Source organism: Neofelis nebulosa, chromosome 11 (genome assembly GCF_028018385.1).
Source record: "Neofelis nebulosa isolate mNeoNeb1 chromosome 11, mNeoNeb1.pri, whole genome shotgun sequence".
Taxonomy (NCBI): Eukaryota; Metazoa; Chordata; class Mammalia; order Carnivora; family Felidae; genus Neofelis; species Neofelis nebulosa.
This window is the reverse complement of record NC_080792.1, coordinates 77,103,206-77,122,242: the sequence shown is the minus strand read 5'-3', so window position 1 is coordinate 77,122,242 and position 19,037 is coordinate 77,103,206. Positions and strand designations below refer to the sequence as shown.

The 19,037-nt window shown below is 50.7% G+C and overlaps 1 long non-coding RNA gene across 2 annotated transcripts in view; it reads left to right on the top strand.

The window, feature by feature from the left end:
• Positions 1-226: 226 nt before the first annotated feature.
• The window catches only part of LOC131489165 (uncharacterized), a 37,789-nt gene continuing 18,978 nt past the window's right edge, over positions 227-19,037 (top strand). For both annotated transcript variants that reach the window (XR_009250416.1, XR_009250415.1), the window contains exons 1-3: positions 227-462; positions 12,436-12,560; positions 17,583-17,778. This is a non-coding gene — a long non-coding RNA (uncharacterized LOC131489165). The remainder of the gene's footprint in view (positions 463-12,435; positions 12,561-17,582; positions 17,779-19,037) is intronic.

Below are 19,037 nucleotides of genomic sequence, written 5' to 3'. Positions count from 1 at the left end.
AAGAAGAGAGAGCCCTCTCTGCTTCAGAGGGTGAGGAACGAATCGGAGGGGACAGAGAAAACGCAGGGAAGCTCGCTAGATGTCAATCTGTGACAGATGGTGAGACCCGGACCAGGGCAAAACAAGGACAGCATTTACCAGGCACTTCCAGGGTGCCAGACAGTGCTCACATTCAGGAAACACTTAGGAAGCAGAAACGGGGTGCGAGGAAGAGAGAAAGGTCTAGGGTGACTCCAAGCGCCTCTCTGTAGACACACCTGACCCTGCTCGTGTTCCCGACACCCTACAAGACTGGAGCCATGATCGCCTTCGTTTAACAGGGGAAGAAATGGAGACCCAGAAAAGGGCGGCAGCGTGCTCAAGGTCACACAGCGAGTGGCAGCAGATCCTGCGTTTGCACCGGGTCAGCCTGACGTCCAAGGTCTTTCCTGCAAACAGCTGTCCAAGCTCAGCAGGCAGCAGGTAACCGCTAGCCCTCACCCTGCTATTTTCTGAACGCACAATTACCTGGTAAACGCCACTGGGCGAACCTGACCAGGCAGGGGATCGGCAGGCCCCAGGGCCAGCCCTTGACTTGTCCAGGGTGTGATAAATCCAGACCCAGGTCTAGGTCAGCTCCGTCCAAACAGATACAGCACCATTACCCCCAGCTTATTATTTTCCACCCGATCTGCACACCATCTGATAAACAGGTGATTACTTCTCCCAGTTCAGTTTCTGATTTGCATACAATAAATATCATCCCCAGGAAGTGTGTGTGTGTGTGTGTGTGTGTGTACGTGTGTGTTGGGGGTGGAAAACAGGGCTCATGTCTTATTTATGAGAAATAAACAGGAGCACAAGCTCACATAATCAACACATATTTAATCTGGCCCTTACTCGCCCTTTTGACTCTAATCAGGCCGGGTGTATGAAGAGCCATTTTGTGCGTGTGTGTGTGTGTGTGTGTGTGTGTATACATGCTTACTCACAGGCTGCAGGGGGATGCCCTTGCCAAGATCCTCATTCCATTCTGATCAGGGCTGATGGTCAGGGCGTAAGATGCCCCCAACCTTACCAGCCCACCCTGTGTGTATGCTTCTCAAGGGGCAGCTTGGGAATCCAGGGTCAAGGCATGGAGGGTAGCATTTGCTCCCCACCGACAACTTTGCAGAAGGAAAAAAAAATTTTTTTATTTTTTTTTAACATTTATTCATTTTTGAGAGACAGAGAGAGACAGAGCACAAGCGGGGGAGGGGTAGAGAGAGAGGGAAACAGAGAATCCGAAGCAGGTTCCAGGCTCCGAGCCATCAGCACAGACCCCGACGTGGGGCTCGAACCCACGAACCACGAGATCATGACCTGAGCTGAAGCCGGACACTTAACCGACTGAGCCACCCAGGCGCCCCTGGAAAGTTTTTTTTTTTTTAATATTGCCAAAACAAGGGGCCCTGGGTGGCTCAGTTGTCTAGGTGTCTGACTCTGGATTTTGGCTCAGGTCACTATCTCACAGTTTGTGAGTTTGGGCTCTGCATTGACGGTGTAGAACCTGCCTGAGATTCTCTCTGTCTGCCCCTCCCCTGCTCTCTAAATAAATAAATAAATAAATAAATAAACAAACAAACACCAAATATTGCTGAAACATGTTTGAACCATCAAGAGTACCAGCAATATAAATTGTGCAGCGTTAGCCACAGCTCTGTTTGCAGTGACATCTAACATCACATATTTTTCATCAAGATAGAAAAGTAAAACTGGAGAAAAAAAAAAAAAAAGCCAAGCATTGTGTGGGGGAATCAAGGTCACATGCTCATAAATGCCACAGCCAAGACTTAAACTTATGACCCTGACTCCCAAGCCCGACTTATACCTCCCGTGACACTGCCTTCCAGATAAGACAGGTGAGACATCTGGGGGAAACCACCAGTGTGATCACTTACTGCCATCTGGCCCCTGTTCCACACTTTGAAAAAATGAGACCAGAAAAGTAAAGGGACTCGCCCACGGTCATGCGCAAACCATGTGAGTGTGTGTGTGTGTGTGTGTGTGTACAACGATTTTTTGTGTATGTTGACCAATGCAGGACACAGCAAGAACAGCTTATGTTTGCTCACCGATGACTGAGTCCTAATGTGGGGTCCTTGAATGATGGATGAGTGTAGGTGTCTGGGTCCCCAGGTCTGGCTGTCAAATGAATCTCTTTGTTCTTCTCCAAGTTGCATATGCTGGGGCTGAGCTATCCAAAATGACTCTTTCACTCATGTATCTGCTGCCTGGGCTCCATGACTGGACTGCGGGAGCCAGTGGGATGTCTCCTTTCTCTCTGTGCAGCTCTCCACTTAGCTAGCTTGGACTTCTTTGCAGCATGGTGGTCTCAGAGTAGTCAGACTTCTTATGTGGCAGCTGACTGTCACCAGGATAAGCATTCTGAAATGTTGACTTGTGTTTTTTTATTTTGGTATGTATGCTTGTTTGTTTTTACAAATACATCATCTTTATACAAACACCTATGAGGGATATAGGGTATACAAATTCAAACAATATGGAAAGTGCAAAGATTCAAGAAGAAAATCACTCACAGGGCAGCTGGGTGACTCAGTCGGTTAAGCGTCTGACTTCGGCTCAGGTCATGATGTCGTGGTTTGTGAGTTTGAGCCCCACATCAGGCTCTCTGCTGTCAGTGCAGAGCCGGCTTAGGATCCCCTGTCCCCTTCTCTCTCTGCCCCTCCCCTACTTACACGCTCTCTCTCAAAAATAAAAATAAACATTAAAAAAAAGAAAATCATTCACAATTCCACTACCCAGAAATTAATATTTGGTGAACCTTAATCAATGGGTCGGTCTTCCTACCACAGAAAATAAAGAGAAGGATGGAAAAATGGATGGATAGATGGATGGATGGATGGATGGATGGATGGTTAGATGGATGGATGGATGGATGGATGGATGGTTAGATGGATGAATAGATGGATGGATGGATGGATATTTGGATGGACAGATAGGTAGTGATGGGTGGATTGACAGATGGATGAATGGATGTGTGAAGGATGGATGGATGGATGGATGGATGCGTGATAGATGGATGCGTGGATGGGTGGATGGATGGATGGATGGGTGAGTGTTGGATGGATGAATGGTTGGATGGATGGATGGGTGAGTGTTGGATGGACGAATCGTTGGATGGATGGATGGGTGAGTGTTGGATGGACGAATCGTTGGATGGATGAATGGGTGAGTGTTGGATGGACGGATGGATGGATGGATAGATAGATGGACAGATAGGTGAGTGATGGGTGGATTGATGGATAGATGAATGGATGTGTGAATGATGGATTGATGGATGGATGTGTGAATGATGGATGGATGGATGAATGAGTGATAGATGGATGGGTGGATGGGTGGATGGTTGGATAGATGGATGGACGGATGGATGGATGGGTGGGTGATGGATGAATGGTTGGATGGATGAATGGGTGATTGTTGGATGGATGGATGGGAGAGTGATGGGTAATGGATGAGTAGATGGAGAAAATAAAAGAAGAGAATAATTCTGACTGTTGAGGGTTCTAAGAGTTAGAGGGAGAGGCAATTAAGGTTCTGGATGCTGGAAAAGTGGCATTGGAGAGGCCCATCTCTCCAGACCCTCACTCCATCCACACAGCAGCCATGACTGCATCTGACTGGCTGCAGAGTCTAGTTGCTAATGGCGGGGTGGGGGGGAGGATAGCCTGGAAATGGACCACTTCTCTCAGGTGAATCACCTAAGAGGAGACTGTCAGGAGCAGGGGCCCCAGGACAGGCTCGCTCCCCACCTGCCTCCATTATCGGTCACCTTCCTGGGACTTCTGGAACTCAAACTGTCATCCTTCGCTTCCCTTCAGTGGCCCCCTCTGCCTACGGGTTAGACTCGGGACTATTAGAACTGTCACCCACTCGGGGCGCCTGGGTGGCGCAGTCGGTTAAGCGTCCGACTCCAGCCAGGTCACGATCTCGCGGTCCGTGAGTTCGAGCCCCGCGTCGGGCTCTGGGCCGACGGCTCGGAGCCTGGAGCCTGTTTCCGATTCTGTGTCTCCCTCTCTCTCTCTGCCCCTCCCCCGTTCATGCTCTGTCTCTCTCTGTCCCAAAAATAAATAAAAAACGTTGAAAAAAAAATTAAAAAAAAAAAAGAACTGTCACCCACCACTGTCACCACTATCGTTACCGCCATTGCAATTTCCGCTATCAGTGGGCTCAAACCCACGAACCAGGAGATCGTGACCTCACCCCCAGTACTACTTTTTCTTCTCCCTTTTTTCCTTCCGCGGAATTGTTACTGTTAGTTTAAAATCCTTGTTAGAAAGGCAACACGGGTGCATTAGAGACAATTTACGAAGTCTGAGACTTCAGACTTCAAAGAGAAATCAAAACTCACCCCCAAATACCGCCAGCAGAGGCATCAGCCCCCATCCGGTCCCCGTTCCTCAGCAAGGTCCGCAGGGCCCTCAGTGGCAGGCCACTGGTCACCTTCCCACCCGTCCCCACTCTGACCGTGCGTGCTGCTGTCAGATCAAACCTCTGATGCCCCCAGACCCACCTGCCCTCCCTCTTGCCCCTGGGCCTCTGAATATGCTGTTCCTTCTGCTCAACAAGTCTTTCCTCCTGTACTCTGTCCGGTTCACCCCCACACACTCTGGGCCCTGGACATTGACATAGGCCCTCTAGGGAGCCTCCTCTGAGTGTCCCACCCTTTAGGCAGGGACAGAGGCCTCCTCTGGGCCCCCAGCATCCCTGCTGAAGCACACGTCACCCTGTCTAGGTCCTGTTGACCTGTCCAGCGTCACCATGTAGAAAGCGGGGAGCATGTTGAGCCACCTCTGTGTGCCCAGCACAGGCCTGCCGCATAGCAGGAGCCTCCATGTGTGTTTGGGGAGTGAAGGAGTGAAGGGTTTTCCAGAAGATGTGGCATTCGAGCCACGCTCTCGTGGTAGTATCGGGAAAGAAAGCAGTGAGGGTGCAGGGCCAGACGGCATTCTCTGCCCCAAACGATGCGTCTTCTGCATTGACTTCTGACCTGAGCCGTCGCTCGGATCCAGGAACCCCATGCCTGCACAACCCCCAGCCTCCCGGTGGCATGTTTGAGGAGGCCAGGCGGCTCCCACCCTGTCCACACCACTAGACAGACAACCTCGGACGCGAGGAGCACGATTCCTCTGTGTGCTATCGATTTTTCATAACCGCCCGCCGACAGACAAGGTGAACAGTTCACTTTTATGAATCCTTGTTAACAGTGTGTCGAGAGATATTTCACTTTAAGTGCCCCCTTTTCGCTGAAAAAGAAAAAAGAAAAATAACAGAAAATGTAAATTATCTCATTATGGAGAGACGTTGAGGGGTCTGAGCTGGGCTTTCAGAGGAGACAGAGCAGAGACCGGCTGGGACGTGAGGAGGAGAGGCTCCCTCAGGCGGCCCAGGGGCCTTCCCAAAGCAGAGGCTGGTGGGGAAGCCAAACCTCGCACACGAAGTGTGGCCACGGAGCTGAGGGTGGGGTAGCAGGTGGTTAGAGCCTAGAGGCAGACTCTGTGCACCCAGATAGGCAAAGAGAAAATACAAGGATGTTCATGGCGACCCTTAAAAAAGAACAAACAAACCAGGGGCGCCTGGGCAGCTCAGTCGGTCAGGCGTCCGACTTCGGCTCAGGTCCTGATCCCGAGGTTCGTGGATTCGAGCCCATGTCGGGCTCTGTGCTGACAGCTCAGAACTTGGAATCTACTCCGGATTCTGTGTGTATCTCTCTCTGCCCCTCCCCCACTTGCTTGCTCGCTCTTTCTCCCTCCCTCTCTCTCTCAAAAAATCAATGAACATTAGAAAAATTAAAGGGGCACCCGGATGGCTCAGTCGGTTAAGTGTTGAACTTCAGCTCAGGTCATGACCTCACAGCTTGTGGGTTCGAATCTTGCTTTGGATTCTGTGTCTCTGTCTCTCTTGTCCCTTCTCCACTCTCTCTCTCTTTCTCTTTCTCTCAAAAATAAATAAACATTTAAAAATTAAAAACAAAAACAAAGCATAAAGCTGGAAACAAGCTAAGTGTCCATCAACAGGGGACTGGTTAAATGTAAATTATAATGTGGCCATTTAAGTGGAATACTATGCAGCTGGGAAAAAGAATGGGCTAGTTTGGTGCGGAGCAGTAAAGAAGAAAGTATGTGAGCTGTTATTGAGTGGAAAAAACAAATCACAGGACAATTTCTAGTGTGCTGCCATTTACGTAAAAGCATAGATGTGTTTTGTATGCATGAAAAATGTGGAAAGAACTAAACAAGCATCTATTCAGAGTGATTCTCTCTAGAAAGCGAGACTGAAGAACGGGATATGGAGACGGCTTTTGGGTTTCGTTTCACATATTTACGTGCCGGTTTCATTTACTTTGTACTGTGTGCAGTATGACTCTTACAATTTTATTTACTTATTTTTTAGTATTTATTTTGAGAGAGACAGAGACAGCACAAGTAGGGGAGGGGCAGAGAGAAAGAGAGAGGGAGAGAGAGAGAGAGAGAGAGTCCCAAGCAGGCTCCACACTGCCAGCGCAGGGCCCGACGCGGGGCTTGAACTCATGAACCGTGAGATCATGACCTGAGCCCAAATCAAGGGTCGGAGGCTTAACCGACTGAGCCACCCAGGCGCCCCTGACTCTTATAATTTTAAAAGTTGAAAATCTTGATGTCAGGCAGGCTTGACTCTTGTTTTCAATCTTCCCTTCATCAGCTGAGCGATATTAGGCAAGTCACTTAACCTCTCTGAGTGTCAGCTTCCTGCAGCAATTTTGGGTATGAATAGTATACGCAGAGTAAGTGTGCAGTAACTTTATCATGATAATGGTTATTATCCCATAGAGAGAGGTGGTAAACTCTCACATGCCGTCCCAGTTGGTAAATTAATGCCCGTCCTTGTTAAAGACCCTATGAAGCTCTTTAAAATGTTATAGGCCAGTGGTCCTTCAAACGGTCTTTAGGTATAAAATTCACTGACAAATAAAATCTTAAGCGGGAACCCAGTACGCATAAAACAGGAACCAGAACATTTTAGTAGCATTCAACGTGTGACATTTACAGCCGGTGATGTGTGCAGCGTCCTGTCTCCTTCTTTTGGTGACAATAGCCCAATCTTCCCTTGAACGGATTGTTTACCCCCCACACCAGAGGTGAGCATGGACCCAAAGCCAAAGACATCTCCCTGCGACGAGGAAGGGTTCGGGGACCAGACTGCGACCAGTGTGGGCCAGTCTTGTGAGTTCCATGCAGACTGGAGAGGGAGAGAAGGCCCTTTTGCTTCTGGTTTTGAGCCTCGGATGGGGGCAGGGCCACCAGAGCTCACCCACCGTCAGAGTCCAAGAACAAAGCCAACACTGTGTAAGGCTGAGAGATGGCAGAAACTTGAGCCTTGGTGACATCACAAGAGTTCACAAGAGTTTAGGGTGAGGCTTAGGTGCCCAGACTCTGGAGCAAGAGGCTCTGGATTCAGATCCCTGCTCTGATAGCTCCACCGCTGTGGGATCTCGGGCAAGTCAGTTAACCTCTCTGAGTCTCGGTTTCCCAGCACCCACGAGTCAATACACGTGAAAGCATTTAAATAGTACCTGGCACCTGGCTTGGGTGAGCTCCCGTCACAATTCTGCCACATTCCTACTCATAGGAGCACCTGCATGCTGTGTTGGGCTGACAGCTTCCCTGGAATAAAACTTCGCCTGCCGCGTGGGTTTCATTGATAAATATCCTGACGGGGCCCGGCAAGCTTTTGCAAAACGTACTGGCAACTGCTTATCTGTGGTTTAGGATTTTGACCTTGGAGCCACGCTGCAAGAGCACGGCCATCCTTAGAGAAGTTTCAGGGAAGGGAGTTTGAGCTCAACATGTGGAATGTGTTTCGGGGCCCGGAGTTGTCTAGAGACGGACCAGGCTGCCCTCTAGGCGACGAGCTTCGCGTGTCGGGAAGGAGTTTGCAATGAGGCTGGACTCCAGTGCCGTGAACATCCAGAGGGCGATGTCAGTGCCAGGCGGAGTTGAGACTTCATTCACTCGTGCATTCGTTCATCAAACATTCACCATGGCCCCGGCACTGGGGCGAACGTCCCCACTGACTCTTAGGTCTTTTCGTAAATGATTTCTTGCTAAAGGTAGAAGGGACTCCTTCGGCCAGCCTTCTGGGGGCTGTTTTCATTTTTAAGAGAGACCAAGTTTCTGGGGCGTCTGGGTGGCTCTGGCAGTTAAGTGTCCAACTTCAGCTCAGGTCACGATCTCGTGTTTCATGAGTTCAAGCCCTGCATCGGGTTCTGTGTTGACAGCTGGGAGCCTGGAGCCTGCTTCAGATTCTGTGTCTCCCTCTCTCTCTCTCCCCCTCCCCTGTTCGTACTCTCTCTCTCTCTCTCTCTCTCTCTGTCTCAAAAATAAACATTAAAAAAATTTTAAAGAAAAAAAGATCAAGCATCAGTGCTAATGCTAAGGAACAGGTTCCTAAAGGTGGACTCAGGTGCTTTCGCAGCTCACCTGGGTGGAGAGATGGGAGGTGGCCCTACTCACCTTGCCTCGTATCTTACCTGGACAAGGTGGGCGGAGTAAGGGAGAGGAACACACCCCACACCTCCCAGGTGGGGTTTCAGACCATAACGGTATTAATGCGACCAGCTAAGCGTGGGGCACATGTGAAATCTCATTTCATCTCAGCTGCGCTGGGTGGCTGTAGGCTTCCCCAGGCGGGCAGTTTGGCCTCAGACAGTCCTCCCCTTTATCCCCCATCCCCGCCTACCGGAAGTCCTCGACTTCCCCCGGTGCTGGATGAGCAAACAAGCTGGCTGGAGAGCACACAGTGGTGCCAGTGACGGGGACAGCAGATCAATCAAATGGTCTTCCCTGGAGAGCCCAGGTCTTGTGCATCAGACAAGGGGCAGAGCATAGGCTCCAAGGGGTAGGAAGAGAGGGGGGAGCAAAGGCAGGGGAGGGGAGCCCAGAGGCCCAGGAAGATCCTTTCTCCCTGGAACAGAAGCGACTCTCTGTCCGTCGAGCGTAATGATAGCAACAGCAACAACAATAGCTGGCATTTAAGTGCCCGCCGTGCTGCACACCCGGCCGAGACCTCACAGCACCTCCGTGAGCTGACACACTTACCTCCCCATCTTCAGAGGAGGCTGAAAACAAAACGGTCATATCCAAGGGGCAAGCCTGCCTGGCTTCAGAGCCCCTGCCCTATCCACTCTGCTGCCCCACTCCCACGGCTCCCTTAATCCTGCCAGGCACTCGTGGGTTTTATGACCATTTCACAGGTGCAGAAACAGAGGCCCAAAGAGGCAAAGTCACTTGCCCAAAGTCTCAGGTGAGCTGAGCCAGCCCTCGGCCCAGTTCTATCAGACCCCGGATCCTGGGTTTCCCCCTCCCTTGTCGTCTCTGTAAGCAAGACCCTGAAGGAGACAGAGTGGGGTCCACCGGCCCATTTCTGGCTCAGGGGACAGTGTGCATAGTGGGGTTGGGGCTCCAGGACCGTGGTAAGAAACCACTGACCCTCCTCTTCCTCTGGAGCCCGGAGAATATCTCACCCCCGACAGAGGCTGCTACTATAGCTAATAAACCTCTATGCTTCTCCCTCTAAATGTAAATGACAGGTGAGTGGGATGTTATGGGTTTTGGAAAAAGAAAAGGCAAGAGAAAGGTAATTTGCATTAGGTATGTGTGCAACTTTTGACACAATCTCAGGAGACGAGGATTCCCCAGCTCTGGGTCAAATTCAGGGCCCCCACCTTGAAGGGTGGTGAGGGAGTCTTCCACAGAGGAATGCTCGGGCCCTCACTTCCTACCACCTGGCAGGCCAGCCTCTCCCTCCCTAACCTCTCCTCCCTTTCCCAGCTCCCAGCTCTTCTCTCTCCCCAACCCCCAAGAACCCTGCTGGTGTGCTGCACTGAGAGGCAATTTATAAAGCAGATGTTTATTGCAAGGTTTCACGCGAGCTTGGTGCCTCGCCAAACGTTATAGTAATTGGAGGCTGCGTTTAATTACTGATCAATGTAGAGTTGGGACGAGACAGGCCTGGAAACTGCCTTTGGTCTAGACTCTCCTCCCTGCTTCAGAGAAGGCAGGAGCTCCTAACCCTCCGTGGCTCGGCACGCCTGAGCCAAAGCCTGGGCAATGGCAAGGCAGGAGGATGTGGGTTCCAGTGGCTGCTGGGGTACCACCAGATTCTGCTATGGCCCTCTCCTTGCCATCACATCACATTATTTGTTGATGCCTAGTCCGTGCCAGGAACCGTGCTGGGCATTGGGGTCGTAGGGATTAATGAATTTCTCCCAGTGCCCGGGCTGAGAGCTTTGCATACACTATCGTGCAATCCAACACAAGGCAGGTGTCATACGCAGGCTCCAAGGTGGCCCCCAGTGATCCCTGCATCCTGATATCCACCTGTTGTGCAGTTCTCTCCCACACGAGGGGAATGACCTGTGTAACAGCATGGCTGAGGTGATAGCTCGTGACTTCTGAGGCTCAGTCATTAAAGACATCACAACCTTTGCCTTGCTCTCTTCGCTCACTCGCTCCAGGGGAAGCCAGTTGCCATGTCGTGAGGACACTCAAGCAGTCCTACAGGGAGATCCACGCAGGGAGGAATTGAGGAGCCACCTTGGGGAGTGGAAACTCCGGTCCAATCAAGGCTGTGGATGAGACCACAACCTTGGCCAACATCATGGCTACAATCTCATGAAGAGACCCTGAACCTGAACCACCCTAAGCCACTCCACGACAACTATGAGATTCTTAAATGGTTATTGTGGGGGCGACTGGTTGGCTCAATTGGTTGAGCGTCCGACTGCGACTCAAGTCATGATCCCACAGCTCGTGAGTTTTAGCCCCACATTAGGCTCTGTGCTGACAGCTCAGAGTCTGGAGTCTACTTTGGATTCTGTCCCCATCTTTCTCTGTCCCTCCCCCTCTCATGTTCTGTCTGTCTGTCTCTCAAATATAAACATTTAAAAAAATCTAAATGGTTATTGTGGTAAGCCACTAAGTTTTGGAGTAATAGATAACTAATACAATAGCCATGGGAAAGAAGGAAACATAAGGAAGACTAATAAATAGGAAACACAAACAAATGTAGCAAGAAAGAAGACTGCCATAAAACATGTAATTATATAATCACTCTATGTACGTATAGATTTTTGAATGTGCTGATATATTGGTGATATATATTTTATGTGTGTTATTATAATATAATCACAATAAATGTGAATGAGTTAAATTCACCAATTAAAAGAGAAATCTTACTTCATTCTTTCCTCAAAATAATTCTATGTGACAGGCATTATTACACCCATTTTACAGATGAAAGAGTTGAGGTTCAGAGTAGGGTAGAAACTTGCCCAAGGTCTCTTAACTCAAAAGTGATAGGGTGGGACTGAAGCTGGTCCTTCTGACTCCAAAGCCCTAAGCTGTATTGTACTGTTTTGTATTGTTAGCGTTTGTATTGTTAGCTTCTTTGGATAGAAGAGGAAACTGAGACTCAGAAAGGGTGAGTGACTTGCCCAGGGTCACACAGCAATATTTCAAAACGAGAGCCAGAAGCAGGCATCTGACCCATTGGTGTCTGCCCCGTGACCTATGGAGCTCTGTCATCAAAGCACAAGAATCTCAGGGGTTTTCTGTCTTCATACCCGCTTAGGACAGCTAGACACACTTGGCTGTGGCCAGAGAGACCCTCTGGGGTCAGGTGGATGAGCATCCTCAGCGGGGAGAACACCGGCTGGGGCACAGGGTGGGGTGGCTCGATGCATCGAGCTGAACTCTGGTAATTACATCAGGGGCCGGCAGCGTAATTTGTATCTGGGTGATGAATGTCTGTGTTTTCGGGCCTGATTGCCCTATTTACATTTGGAATTTGCTGATCTATTATTAATGTCTCCTGGAGGCCAGGGCGATGAGCGTGAGGAGCTGGCGAGTCCCCTCCCCCACCGATCCAGGGAGCACTAGCTCTTAGGCCCTAGCTACCCAAAGCCCCACCCTAGCTCCCTTTGTGTGACCCCAGTTTTCATGGGGCTATTGGACTAATCGGCAGAGGGGCTGACCTGGGATGAAGTTTCCCAGCCTCTAATATACCCACGTACACACACTCGGATGTACGTATGTGAGGCCATGTACTCACGTGATCTACATCTTTATATACCCACAGGTACTTTCATATGAACACACACAAGGAAATGCACACATGGACAGGCACACACCTTCATGTGTACATGCACAAGTGTGCACGCATGTACGCAATGTTGTATTTTCCCCACCCCAAATCCGTATGTTGAAGTTCTAACTCCAAATGGGATGGTATTTGGAGGTCGTACCTATGAGAGTTATTAAGGGCTAAATGCGGTCATGAAGGTGTGGCCGTCATGAAGGGATTGTGCCCTTATTAGAAGACATGCCAGAATCAGAGCTCTGTCTTCTCTCCATGCAGGTGAGCCGAGGAAAGACCATGTGAGTCCACAACGAGAAGGCAGTTGTCTACAAGTCAGGAAGAGAGCTCCGCTCAGAAACTGAATCAGCTAGCACCTTGATCCTGAACTTCCTGGACTCTAAACGGTGAGAAAAGCAATTTCTGTTGTTTAAGCCACCCGGTCTTTGGTAGCTTATCGTGGCAGCCCAAGCTTAGACACACACTCACCCCATCACGTGTCCAGTCACGCTGGGAGCAGCACACCTTGAGAGTGGTACGGTTGGATCCGTGACCCATGGACCCAAATGGCCTGGGGTTGAGTCCCAGCCCTGCCACTTCCCAGCTGTATGACCTTGAGCAAGTCACTTCACCTCTCCGTGCTTCTGTTTCCCCAAACGAAAAATGGGAACAATAATGTTACCACCTCCTAGGATTGTTGCAAAGATAAATTAATAGAACTCATTTGCCTGATGCACCATAAGCACTAGACCCATGTTTGCTATGCCCATTATTATTGTTGTTATTTATGTGCCTGTCACATAAGAGGCTGAGGCATTTTGTTGCAAGATGATGAAACGCACCATGCTATACCCATACGCTCATAACACACACACACACACACACACACACACACACACACACACAGAGGGAAACTTCCAGGGCCCCATGGTTTCTCCCTGAAGCTCCTCCCAGCCGCTCACTCCTCCACGTCTACCTCAAGCCTGCAGGCAGGGTGGGACTGGGGAAAGATCACTGGATTTGGCTTCTCTAACCAAGCATCAGACCTCGGCTCTGCCACTTGCTGGCGACATGACGTTGGCCCAGGAATTCTAAACCTCAGTTTCGTGATCTACACAATGGGGGTAACGATAGAAATGAGCTCGGAGAAACTGCACCTCGGATGGCTGGCTGACGGCGGAGTTAAGGGCGGTGTAGGAATCGACACACATTTTCCCTGCCCAGGCTGGGCCCTGGCGCGTGAGTGACTGCGCTGGCATGCAAATAAGTATGCAAATTAAACTCATTCCCTAAGACTGTGGGAAGCCAGGCACGCCCCAGCTGAAAGGTTCCATTTCCAACCAGCTCTTTGTTGAATGGCACCGGCTAGGGGTGAAAGAGCACTGGACAGGGAGTCAGAACATGCGCCCCACGAATGACCAGCCCAGGTGCGACACGCGCTCACAGGTGGCGTGCACATCTCCGTATATCGGCACCTCCGAGCAAACACACACACAGGCACAAGAAGGCGCGCCCGTGCAAGGACATGCGAATACTTATGGTGCATCCGCACGGGAAGGGTCTGGACCTGGAGGCAGGTGGTGCTGTGTGGCCTTCTCCGAGTTCTGTACTTCTCTGGGCCTCTGTAGTCCTCCTTTGTAAATGAAGTAAGTCATACTTGGCCCCTATTTGGTTGTGGTGAGGACCGAATGAGACAAATAGATGGCAAGCGATGATTGTGGTGCCTGGTATACAGTAAGCACTTGATATCTGGCGACCATGTTATGAGCATCCTCATCTATGAAGTGTGAGGCTGGAGGAGGTGCTCTCTGAGCTCCCGGTCAGCTCAAGGGTCCTGTGGTTCTGTGAGCTGCACCCATGCCCCACTCAGAGCCTGTCAGCCATCTAGGCCGGAGGACCGTGTGTGTGTAGGTTCCAGAAATTGGCCCCAAAAGGTGATTCTGTTATCCTTCAATCCAGTTCATACTGGAACTTCTGGCCCATGGCAAGTATGAATACTACACTGGCTGCCCTGTGACAAATGTGGTAAACTGAGGGAGGGGTGTGAGTCACCAAGGCCAGCTCAGAGCTGGAGGCGGGACCAAAAGCCAGAACTAGGCTCCTGGTTGCTCAGGGCTGGGCTCATGCAGCCGGTGATTTCTGGGGCCTTCTCTGCTCAGAGCAGGGCCTGGTGGCCAAATCTGAGCGTGCTTCTACTTTAAGATGTGGTCTGTTCCAGGGTCACCAGGCCCCAAGCAGTGGCTCCAAATGATAAATAAATAAAATCCGATGTGAAACCCCCAGGGCAGCAATATATGGAGTATTTACTACACAGATCATTTCCAGCTGTTCTACCTCATCCAGGAGCCTGGGACAAAGCAGCTTACATGCTTAAAGTCATGTAGCTCAAAGGTAGCAGACGCGGACTCGAACCAGCATCCCTCTGACTTCAGAGGCCCTACCCTCAGCTCACGCGCCAGCGCCTCCCCCAGAGAAGCAAGGCGGAGAAAAATGAGTTCGCCAACTGCAATAGGCCAGAGGCCTCGGTTGCTCCCCCGGGGGGAAGGGAGGGGACGTGAGGCCCAGCAGCTCGGGCACCGCGCCCTCCAGGAAGCCACCCGCACCCCGCCCCGGTTTCCCTGCGATCCCAGGGAAGGTCAGCAGCCAGCACATTAAATAAGGCCATAAATTTGTCATGAAGGCCCGGAAATGAACGAGGCTCATCATTTATGGATGGAATAATTAAGCCACTGTGCTCAGTGGTTCACTGAGGCCTGTGCCCAGGGACCAGTTTGGAGATCTGGCTGTCACCATCATCACCCCCTGGCATCTCAATCCGGACCCTGGGGCGCGCAGACTCCACCAGCAGCGCAGCCGCCCACAAGCGCGGCGCGGCAAGAGCTCCGCCCTCATGATGTCACGACCGCCCAGGCCAATCCCAGGCAGGCTTCTCTTGAAGGTCCGCCTCTGGGGTGCCCAGGCCCTTGGATGGAGGTGATGGACCGGCTTCTCCTTGGGGTGTGAGTCGGCTTCTTCATGTGGTAGAAAGTGTGAGAAATTTTTTTTAATGTTTATTTATTCTTTTTTTTTTTTTAACGTTTATTTATTTATTTTTTTGAGACAAAGAGAGACAGAGCATGAACAGGGGAGGTTCAGAGAGAGGGAGACACAGAATCCCAAGCAGGCTCCGGGCTCCGAGCTGTCAGCACAGAGCCCGACGCGGGGCTCGATCACAAACTGCAAGATCATGAACTTGAGCCGAAGTCGGACGCTCAACCGACTGAGCTACCCAGGTGCCCCGCGAGTGTAAGAAATTTAGACTGACTTGGATTCAAATCCTGACCCTTTCACTCCAGCTCTGTGTGTCTGGGCTGCTCACTTCACCTCCCTGGGCCTTTGTTTTCTCCTCTCAGAAATGGGCAGGGGTGCCTGGGTAGCTCGGTGGGTTGAGCCTCCGACTCCCGGTGTCGGCTCAGGTTATGATCTCGCAGTTCGTGAGTTTGAGCCCTGCATGGGGCTGGGTGCTGGTGGGCAGAGGCTGCTTAGGATTTTCTCTCTCCCTCTCTTTCTACCCCTACGCTGCTTGCAGGTGTGTGCACGCTGTCTCTCAAGAATAAATAAATACAGGGGCGCCTGGGTGGCTCAGCCGGTTAAGCGTCCGACTTCGGCTCAGGTCACCATCTCACAGTTCGTGAGTTCGAGCCCCGTGTCGGGCTCTGTGCTCACAGCTCGGAGCCTGGAGCCTGTTTCGGATTCTGTGTCTCCCTCTCTCTCTCTGACCCTCCCCCATTCATGCTCTGTCTCTCTCTGTCTCAAAAATAAATAAACATTTAAAAATAAATTTAAAAATAAATTTAAATAAATTTAAAAATAAAAAAAAGAATAAATAAATACACATTTTTATTTTATTTTTTTTTTTTTAAATTTTTTTTTTCAACGTTTTTTATTTATTTTTGGGACAGAGAGAAACAGAGCATGAACGGGGGAGGGGCAGAGAAAGAGGGAGACACAGAATCGGAAACAGGCTCCAGGCTCCGAGCCATCAGCCCAGAGCCTGACGCGGGGCTCGAACTCACGGACCGCGAGATCGTGACCTGGCTGAAGTCGGACGCTTAACCGACTGCGCCACCCAGGCGCCCCAGTAAATACACATTTTTAAAAAAATGGGCAAAATAGGGGTGCCTGGCTGGCTCAGTCAATAGAGCACGTGACTCTTGATCTCAGGGTTTTAAGTTCCAGCCCCACGTTGGGTGTAGAGATTACTTAAAAACAAAATATCTTGTTTAAAAATGGGCAAACTAATTATTTTATGGATTATGGGGAGGATAGAAGTAAATAATAGTTATAAAGTACCATGGGAAGGTCTGGCATATGCGAAGTGCACCACAAACCCAGCATTTCCTTCCTTTCTCCCAACAGAACAGTCAGGCAGGCAGGAATCAAGAAGCTCAGGGGCGCCTGGGTGGCGCAGTCGGTTAAGCGTCCGACTTCAGCCAGGTCACGATCTCGCGGTCCGTGAGTTCGAGCCCCGCGTCAGGCTCTGGGCTGATGGCTCGGAGCCTGGAGCCTGTTTCCGATTCTGTGTCTCCCTCTCTCTCTGCCCCTCCCCCGTTCATGCTCTGTCTCTCTCTGTCCCAAAAATAAATAAGAAGCTCAGAGAAGCAGAGAGATTTGACCGAGGATACGCAGCGTGAGCAAACAGTGGGCGCCTAGTGCCCAGAGCTTCACCTGGAGCTCCTGTCACCTATCATGTGTGGAAGGCGCAGCCCATTCTCCAACAAAAGGTTGAGGCCCCTGACCCCTCCCTGCCCCTGGCTACTCCAGGTCTGCAGAAGGAAGAGGTATTTGTAAAGGGGACCAAAAGCGCTAACATTTATGGAGGTCTTGCGGTGACCAGGCATTTTCCTAAGGGCCCTGCAGTTATGACTTCACTGCATTCTCTAGAGGACCCTTGGAAACAGGTACCATTATTATTGTCTCCATTTTATTTTTTTTATTTTTTTATTTTTTTAACGTTTATTCATTTTTGAGAGACAGAGAGCATGAGCGGGGAAGGGGCAGAGAGAGGGAGACACAGAATCCCAAGCAGGCTCCAGGCTCCTAGCTGTCAGCACAGAGCCCGACGCGGGGCTCGAACTCACGGACCGTGAGATCGTGACCTGAGCCGAAGTCGGACGCTCAACCGACCGAGCCACCCAGGCGCCCCCATTGTTCCCATTTTAGAGATGAGGAAATGGAGGCTTATGCTCAGACCTTGGAGACACTCAGCCAAGACGTAGAATTTGTGTGTGGTTTCCTGGGCCCCAGCAAAGCCAGGCTTGGGAGGAGGGTGGCAAATTGAAGACTATTTGGAGTTTGAGAGAGATGTCACTTGACTAGACCAGCCATGTTCCAGAATTCCAGCTCTGTTATTCCATGCTCTTCAATGGGCTCAAGCTCTCATTTTACAGATGGGGAGACTGAGGCCCCGCCACCAGAGGCAGAACCTTGGGGCCTGCCCACCAGCTCTCCAGGGCCCGTCCCATTGGTCATGGACACCAAGGCTGGCCCAACTAGAGAGGTCTCTGGCACCTGCCTTGGGGAGGAGTCTGGACCCTCCTCCCCTCGCTACCCCACCCACCCTCCATCACCATGGCAACCATGCAGGTGAGTCTCATCACCGCTAATCCTCTAATTACCAGCCACCTCTTCAATCGGCTGTAATTACTTTGGGGACACAGTTAACCTCTCATTAGGAACGCACGGCCGCTTTCTCCAAAAGCGCAGCGGTGACAAGCCTAGTAATTTACCGCCCCGGCTCGCGGGGCCGCTTTGTGTTTAACTCGGGCGCCATCGCATCCCTGTCATTACTCCAGCCTGGTTGTCATGACGATTAATCATTCAATCCCTCATCAGCAACTTTTGCCAAATGTCACCCCGCTCTTGATCAAAATCCATCCTGCAGCCCGACACTGGGGGACTAATGACTTGGAAATAGGCTTCTCCATTCCCGAGAGCTTTTCCCCAAGACTCCTCAGCTCCCTCCAGAAAGGAAGAGGAAGGTCTGAGCTCAGCGTGGTGGTGGGGGCGGGGGGGCAGTAGTGGGAGCAGAACTGGCCTGCGTTGGGTGCTTATTCTGCACCAGGCACCTGAGGGGCATTGTCCCTCATGACAACTCCCTGGAAAGGGAAACTGAGGCTCCGAGAAGCTGGTGGTTGGACAGCAAGGAAGTATGGAGAGATTCTAACTCAGACCTGTCTAACTCCAAAGCTGAGCTCTTTTTACCAAACTTCGAGGATCATGCACATCGCCAGCTAGCAAGATCCTGGAATATCACGGTTTGGGCAGCATTGTAGAAATGAGCCGGCCCATTAAATTCAAGGCAGAAGGACTTAAGAGACAACTCTGGGCACTTTCTGATAAGGAGCCCCATCTAGGGTGAGCAGCTAACTGTCATGAACACCTATGTCCCAAACGACAAGCAGCAACATCCAGCAGAGAGTGACCTCACAAACCAGGTGGAGAAATAGACTGAAACACAGCGGTAGTAGGTCCGTGAAATGATCTAGACTGAGATTCTAGGCTTGGGGTCATTGGTGCTTAATAATGGACTTCAGTCGCCCGTGAGCCCCCTGAAAATGCAGGATACATTGTGATTGGATGTGAGCATGTGCATTTTTCTAGGGAGATGCTACAAAAAAATGTTAAGAACTACTGCTCTTATCTTTCCCCATATCCTTATCTTATAGAAGGGGATACTGAGGCCCAGAGAGGAACCAAGACTTGTCCAAAGTTCCAAAACAATGCAGGATGGGAACCACTGGTCCAAGCAGGTGTGAACTCTTTCTCAGGTGCCCAGGGCAGCCAAGTAGGTCAGTGCAAAGGGAGGAATTCCTACTCCTTCAGAGTGGCTTCCAACCCCCCCA